This window comes from Scomber japonicus, chromosome 23 (genome assembly GCF_027409825.1).
Source record: "Scomber japonicus isolate fScoJap1 chromosome 23, fScoJap1.pri, whole genome shotgun sequence".
Classification (NCBI taxonomy): domain Eukaryota; kingdom Metazoa; phylum Chordata; class Actinopteri; order Scombriformes; family Scombridae; genus Scomber; species Scomber japonicus.
In genome coordinates this window covers 12,324,171-12,331,961 of record NC_070600.1, presented here as the reverse complement: position 1 = coordinate 12,331,961, position 7,791 = coordinate 12,324,171, and the positions used below count along the sequence as shown (strand labels likewise).

The 7,791-nt window shown below is 40.4% G+C and overlaps 1 protein-coding gene across 1 annotated transcript in view; it reads left to right on the top strand.

Moving 5' to 3' along the window:
* Positions 1-1,315: 1,315 nt before the first annotated feature.
* The window catches only part of prickle1b (prickle homolog 1b), a 29,736-nt gene continuing 23,260 nt past the window's right edge, over positions 1,316-7,791 (top strand). Inside the window, exon 1 of the mRNA XM_053344213.1 lies at positions 1,316-1,376. The gene's annotated coding sequence lies outside the window, so the exon portion shown is untranslated. The remainder of the gene's footprint in view (positions 1,377-7,791) is intronic.

Genomic DNA, 7,791 nt, shown 5'->3' with positions numbered 1-7,791 from the left:
GGAACATGTTCTAAGCTTTTCTATATTGTAAAATTGCTCAGGGAGCTATATTTTAGTGGGTTCTGGAGTAAAACATGATATTACTTCTTAGGGTTGTTGGCAATGAAATTCAACTCTTTCCAACAAGGAGAGTAAGACCAACATATTTTTAATCTTTATCTGTCCACAGAGGGAGTTTCACAATGTTATGTCAGTACTGCCCTCCTTCATTTTCATAAAGCTATACACAGTCCCACCTGAGCTCTCAGTGTTGGCCCCTGGACCGTCCTCAAGAACCAAGAACTCAAGAACACCTGCTATAGATATAAAAAAACCAACAACAACAACCTTTGTCACTCACTTCCCAAAAGGGCAGCTATAGTTAACTTGGATATTAAATAATGGCCTACATAAAGTAAGCCACATTGGATTATTGAAGAACGACACATTCATGGTCTCATATGTCCGGCAGGGTTTGAAATTACATACTGTACAGTACATAACACCTCCATGCATCATGACGTAAAGTCAGTTATGAGTTTCAAGAGGCTACTGTGTGGTGCAATCATGTGAACATACAGTATGTCATACATGTCAAAACCAGGAAAGGATATTGATATGTTGCTTTTGCTCAATTCTCAGTCAACCCAGGGCTATCTGTACCTTTTTCTGGCGACAATTATCCCTAATTTGTGACTTGTGAAGGCAGACCATCCACTGAGGGATTCCTTGTAAAACTCCTGTGTATAATTAATGAAGAAAAGGTGAACCTAAAGGACATTTTATTACATAATTGCTGCACTATTCCTCTGGGCAGTGTCAGTCTGCCAGCCACTAATGAGTTTATAGTGACCTCATCATGCTTTATGGCATTTATAACACTAATATTCTAATGGGAGACTTAGAAAAATATACTAAGTTGACGTGATTTTTGCCTCCAAGCATATATCCATAGAGAGGATGTACACAATACTTCATACTGTCTGAAAATGAGAAGGAGAGAGAGATGTGTGTGCGTGTTGAGCAAGGAGAGAGGAGGGGGGAGCTTCGTGTTTAAGCCAATAGGCATAGAGCAGTGCTAATGTCATTTCTCGACGCTTTAAGTTGGTGCCAGAGCCGCGTTGCGCTCAGCCCTGGTGAGCGTCATTCTCTCTCTCACTCTCTCTCCCTCCCTCTCTCTCTCTCTCTCTCTCTCTCTTTCTTTCTCTCTCTCCCTCTCTCTCTCCATCTATGATCATGCATTGAAAGAACTCATCTGTTGAGCTGATTCTGAAGTCGAAAAGGCATTCAGTTGCATTTGATGGTTGCAGCGCGTCCGGATGCCTCCACGGTCGTGATTTTATCCTGATAAACGGAATATTCAGTTCGACTCCGGACCAAGTTGCTGCCTCTGAGTGGTGAGTTTTTGGCTCAGAAATGCAAATATTTTATCCTTTACTAAATGAGGCATCCTTGCCGTTTAAATGTACTTAACTGGGTGTGAAAGCAGTTGTTTGTGTTAGATTTGAGATCATGAAAAATCTGCTGTAGGTCAAGTCTAGAGAGGGTTGTTTTCTTTCATCCTCTGGAGACGACCATGCACCAACAACAAGAGATGATTTGTCTCTCCACTAATTCATGACCAGACACACCAAAGGGAGAAGAAAAGAGTTAGTTGAGACTGTTTTGACACATTTCCTCCGAAGGGAAAAGAGAAAAAAGTGAAACTGCGGCTGAGTCGGGGGGATTTGGAGAGAGTGCGTAAAGACGCACTTAATGGAGGGTTGCATTTTGGTTTCCAGATGTGTGAACTCAGCTGTTGCTTGTCACTCAGGCGGTCTCCGTCTCACTGCCTCTCTCGGTCTCCTCTTTTTTGCTCCGTATACGAGCTCTTGAACTCCTCAGGATCACATCAGTGCTGACAGACCACAGCCCAAAATCCACAGAAACATTACAAAGTGAAGCCACATCACTTCAGCCACACAGAGAGAGGAAGATTGTCTGTAATCATTATCTTATATCCAATCATGCTTTAAAGTTTTAACACCTGTTTTAAAAGTAGACTCAAGTTTAGAGTATTTAATTTAGGTGTTTTTCAGAATGGTGAATTTTTTTCTAGATTTCAGTGAGTGTGTTTTTCTTCCTGTAAGTCCAGTCAAACTCCTTAATTCTTAGACTCAGACTTCAAATTGCCTGAAAATGAATCTAGAAACCACAGGAAAAAAATGTTTTCACAGTGAATAAGAGCCCTTGTGACTTTTCACTGTGGTGTGATCTGTATTGAAGCCAGTGGTGGCACCTAGTGGTGGGAAAGATTTGTGAAGATGCTGCAGTGAGAGCTGAAGGCTTCTGGATCCTGTGTTGTTGTTTTTTCCATTTTATTTGCTGAAAAAGATTAAATTCTTTGATTTCAAAGGCATAGTGGAAAGCATAGTGGAGTGTTACAGGGTAAACTCTCAAAACTTGAAAGAAGATTTGTTTACTTCATTTTCTTCCGTCTGTTTAGCTTAAATTTTACATTTTTATATTAGGAGACATTTTTGAAGTACTCTCTCCCATGTCAGTACATGGAGTTATCATGCCGTGCAGACTGGGTCACTGGAAATATATTACGAACTCCTTGCGTTGTTAGCTGATCCAGGATCAGAGCAGCCAAGAATGAGGATCAGATGACTGAGGTGTATTCCCCCTCTGTGGGAGGCCAGTCTGCCTTTGCTGGGGGGATACACTCTGCAATGCTAAGCCTTTGTTAATGAGTATGTATCTGTGTGTGTGTATGTGTGTGTGTGTGTGTGTGAGAGAGTGTGTGTGTGTGTGTGTGTGTCCTTGTCTGTGTGTGGTACTAGGTGCTTGTGTGCTCGTCTATTTCTTTGTGAGCTTCCTGTGTGCGTGTGTGCATGCATGTGTGTTTCTGTGGCTGTCCCTACTTATACATATGTGTGTGTGTGTGTGTGTGTATGTGTGTATCAGATAGGTGTTTGGACCCAGTAGTTAAGCTGCTGTTAATTGGTCAGCCATTTGAGTCACTCAGGAGAGTCAAGCCAAGCAGTAGCTGAAATGATTGGTATGCCTGGCTCGACTACTGACTGCTACAGGACATAACATTGATTTTATGCTTTTAATAGATGCTGAACAGTGTCTTTTGTCTGTAATTGATGCCATCACCTGTAGAAACATGTGTTCAGTGGAAAGATTTTAAAGTCAAAGTCAACACAGTAGAGGTGTTTGTTTGCATAATGGTAAAGTTTGATATAATGAGAATAACTGGTCTAACAAATGAGAGCCAAGGTGAAAAGGCTGATTTTGTTTAAATTAGTCAAAGCGAGGTGAGGAGGAAAATGTTCTTAGGAGGATGTGAATCAGAGGGGAAGATGTGGAGCAGCTCTTGAAGAGATGACCTTTCACGACACAACAAAAGACAGAGTGACTCAACATTCAACGTCACACCATTATGAGTCTAGCTTTGGCAGAAGAAGTGTTTTTTTTTCAGAGTCATATCTTTAGATTAGAAGCATGAGGCCTTATCCTACACTTCTTCATTTTCTCATATGCAACCCAGATTCTCATTCTCCAGTGAAGCTTTAGTGCCAGAGAGGAAATCCAGCCTAGAGATTGTTTTGATATTGTTGGACACTGTCCTGGAAAACCTTTTTGCTCAGCGACCAAGGGTGTTCTGGATTTAGAGCCACTGGCTCCTCAGCTGAAACACCTCATCTGATCAGAGCAGTAAAAACTATTTGAAGAGCCCAAGATGTGTTGTGTTTAACCTTTTTTGTTTGAAGCTCAAGAGGTTCAGACCAGAAGGAAATGAACAGTGTTTAAAACAACATGGAGACAAATTCTGGAACTTTTTCAGGCCTAAATTCTTGTATTTAAAAAGATTTTTTTTTATCCGCCTTAAAATGTCTAGTATAGTATAGTATAGTATAGTACAGTATAGTGTAGTATAGTATAGTTTGGTATAGGTATTTTGGAGAATTGCTTCACATTCACAGAGCATAATTTTAAACACAAACGAAAGGTGTATACATTCAGGATGGCTTGCTGCTGGTTGAAAGTGGTTCGGGGGGAGGGGTGTTTGAGTTGGAGCAAAGATTGGCATCAGATTAAATAAATGGAACCAATAAGAAATATAAACATGAATTTAAAGTGTGTATGTTTTCGTGTGTGTGTGTGTATGTGTATCTGTAAAAAAAGGGAAAAAAGGAGACCTCCAGTTATTAGTAAGTCAACACTGTTCTGTCTGTGCGCCTCTGTCAGCCTAATACCTCAGACCAACGTGTGTACACACAGGCAGGTTTGTGCTGTCATACTGGAATTAATCGAGTGTGGGGTTGTGTAAATCATTCCAAACCTCAGAAAGCACACTCTCAAGTACACACACACACACACACACACACACACACACACACACACACACACACACACACACACACACACACACACGCTTGCCAAGCAGATATCCCCTGTAGTTGTGTGTGAAGGGCCAATCACTGAACGGAAGAAACAGAACAGTGCACAATGAAAAACAGACATTTCTTGGAAGCACAGAAACAAAACAAGTCTCAAGGTAATATTCTCAATTTTATATGGGGACCACCCAGGACTACCAGTAAACTACCAATAACCTTCAGCAACATACCTGGTGCAGTTGAAAATTATGATTAATCATTGAGGTCATTTATCAAACAATAAAATCCCTGATTCCAGCTTCTCAAATGATACTGAATATCCAACATGTTTCTGACAATTTATAGACTTAAATTAATCAGGAGATTAACTGATATGAAAACATGCATTAGTTGCAGCTTAACATGAAAATAGTTTCACTACATTTGATGAAAATGTTCATCCAGCTTCAACTTTTGTTATGTTGTTCACGTTGGATGTATTTTTTGCACTATAAAAGGAAGCTAATATTGTGTATGCATGTTTGCCCACAGTAGTCATAAACCATGGCGATGATGAGGAGGTGAAGGGTGCGGTGTGTAAAAGTGTATGTGGGGGGCTGAGTGTAGGGACGGCAGTCCTTGATATACGAACACTAATCGTGATCCTTGTGCTCATTGAGTGGTTACAGACCAAACCCTGCAGGCCGCATTGGCTCCACAAGCCTAGTATTATGGTCAGTTTGTGGGGAGGAAAAGTAATCCAGAGCTTAGAAGAATCTCAGACCCTGAGTAATGGACTCAGAGGAAGGAGTTGAACTCAATTCTGTGTCAAAACTTGTAGCAGAGCTTAAATAAAGTTGCCCCCCAGCTAAGCGATGCAAAACGGAGGTGTTGTTGAGAGTTCCCGACTCGTGCCTGCGAGTGAGAGTCGATTTGGCACCAGCTTAATTACCTGTACACACAGCTCTATTTGATGATGATTAAAGCCACTCACATCCACCCACACACACACACACACACACCTGCCCAGACACTGCCAGTCGCCAGTCGCACCAGTTATGGAGACATAAAGGTGATGATTATTAGATGATAATAATTAAAAGGCTTTAAAGCTCAAGTTAAGGTAAACAGTATAGATAGAAGCAGAGTCTTATATAGGAAGACAGGATCGCTGTACAACAACCACGTAATTATTGCTAGTTAAATGACCACCCTGAGGCTGAGGGAATAAAGTTACACAAATGATAGCTTTCAGTTTTTTTTGATTGGGAAAAACATAAAAGGTCTCCATAACAGATTCTGGTTTGTTGGGTGCTACATTGCTCACACACTTTTCCTTTATTATTACTGTTGTGATAATTTTGCTGATCCTGTTACACAGTTTGATGTTTTTCGTAGTTTGATGTTTTCACCTCAGTTGAAGGATCACATGTTATGCTGCAGTCTGAGAAAATCAGACCTTAGGGGCCCACAAAAACCCGCTCTAAATCCAATGGATAATGTTAAATGAATTACCAGAGAACCAGTATCATGATGCTTCAGACATACATGGTGCACATGTGATAGAGATGCTGTGAGTATGATCAGAACATGGTCTTCCATTATTTCATGAAAACAGCTAAAATTGCAGTTGTTTGCATCATGCAAAGCTTATTTTTTTGATAAATAGTGCTTTAAAATGTAGGTGACACCTACATTTTTGGCATGAAAATAAAGTATATTATGAACCGTAAACCATTATGGAGCCACCATTGGCAAAAATAGCTATATTTAAACAGGCAGAACCATGTTATTTTTCAGAAATATTCAAAAATGGATCTAGAGGAAAACCTTTTTGTGATTTTGGGAGCAACATTTGGGTATGTGCATCAGGACTTAGCTCTTGCCTTCCCTCCTTAAATTGGTCTCATGTGCTCTCATGTGTTGGACATTGTGTTCCTGAGGCTAAGAAGAGCTCCTGATCTGAATGTCTAAACTTGGGCTTAATTTGGGACAGCCTGCTCTTTTTCTTCCTCTTACTGCATTTCTATCTTTTCTTTCCTTTTAAGCACATGTTTACCCTCTTTCCAACCTTCAATGTGCGCAAATCATCAGATGGCACAGGATGTTCTCAAAGATGCACCTCACAGTTTTGTCTGTCATCTAATCGTTGCTAATATGTTTTACTCCAGGAAACAGAAGCTTCATTTAAGAAACACATGATGAAATATTTATTTTTCATTCACCCAATCTCTCTATGGCTTTAATGGCTGTTGGGTGGTCGCCTGTCTCTGCAGAAGTCTCTGGAGACTTTCCCTATCTATCTTCTTGTTGCCTTTCACCATCCCTGAGGAATACCAGCCTCTTAATTCACCCAGAAGGGAAATGGCTCCATCCAATCTGATGCCACCCGGAGTCAGGAAATGGCTTGTTGAGATAAATCCTGCGTAAATGAGGGTGGGGAACAAAGTACAGACCCGAATTTGACCAAATTCACCGAAAGCTGCACATTTGCTTTTGCTTGATCACTTGTTGGAGTCTTACTTTCAGCAGGATGTGGTCATTAAACCTGCTTTAATTTATATTTTTATGTTAAGAGTGGATCAAATGACTATGTGAAAAGGGTCACTCTTAGTGACAAACACACAGAAAATGATTACCAGAGCTGGCAGTTAGCTTTGGTTGAGTTTAGTTTGTTTGCTCTTTGGTTTTCCAGAATATAACATTACTGTTTTGGCTGACTATCACGGCTCTCATAGTGTAGGTTTCAGCTGTTTTTAGTTCTACAAACCTACAGTGTTCTTTGGATCCATCACCGAAAAGCAGAAATACAAAGTTAGTAACTAGGAAGTGAACATAGTGGAGCATTTCACAGCTTAAAAGGCAGATATTTCCTGTAGGAGTTAACCTTACCTTACTTTTAACAAGAGACCATAAACACAAATACATCCTAATTTTGCTGCATATCCTCTGGATGTGTAACTACTCAACTGTTTTCCATATACATTTTTTCAGTTGTTAATATGTCAGTGCTGTTTATAGCTTGTTTCCACTGCCCCCAAGTGGCCAAAAACATCTGTCAATGCAGGTCTAAATCAATTTGTTCATGCACAAATGTTATCCAGCCTCTTCTAGATGGTGAGTGATCCTCAATATGGAACCTGCAGATTTTAATAAGAGGTACATTGTCTTATATAGCCACTTTAACAAGTCCCCAACTGCCTTTTATGTTCTGTGGCAAGTAATCAAGCAGCAATGTATCTTTCAGCTAGGACAGTTTCATCTCCAAGAGCGGGAGACTGTAACAGATATTCACCCGTAGTGGTTAGCTGATGAAAGCTTGGGGCTTTCCAAGTGCTTGACGCAAAACTAATGCAAACAGTGATTTGACTGTTGTCTGGGCGCTGTGAAATCCATTCATCCCTCTCTCCCTTTTTTTTCCTTGTGAAAGCGAGCTTAAATT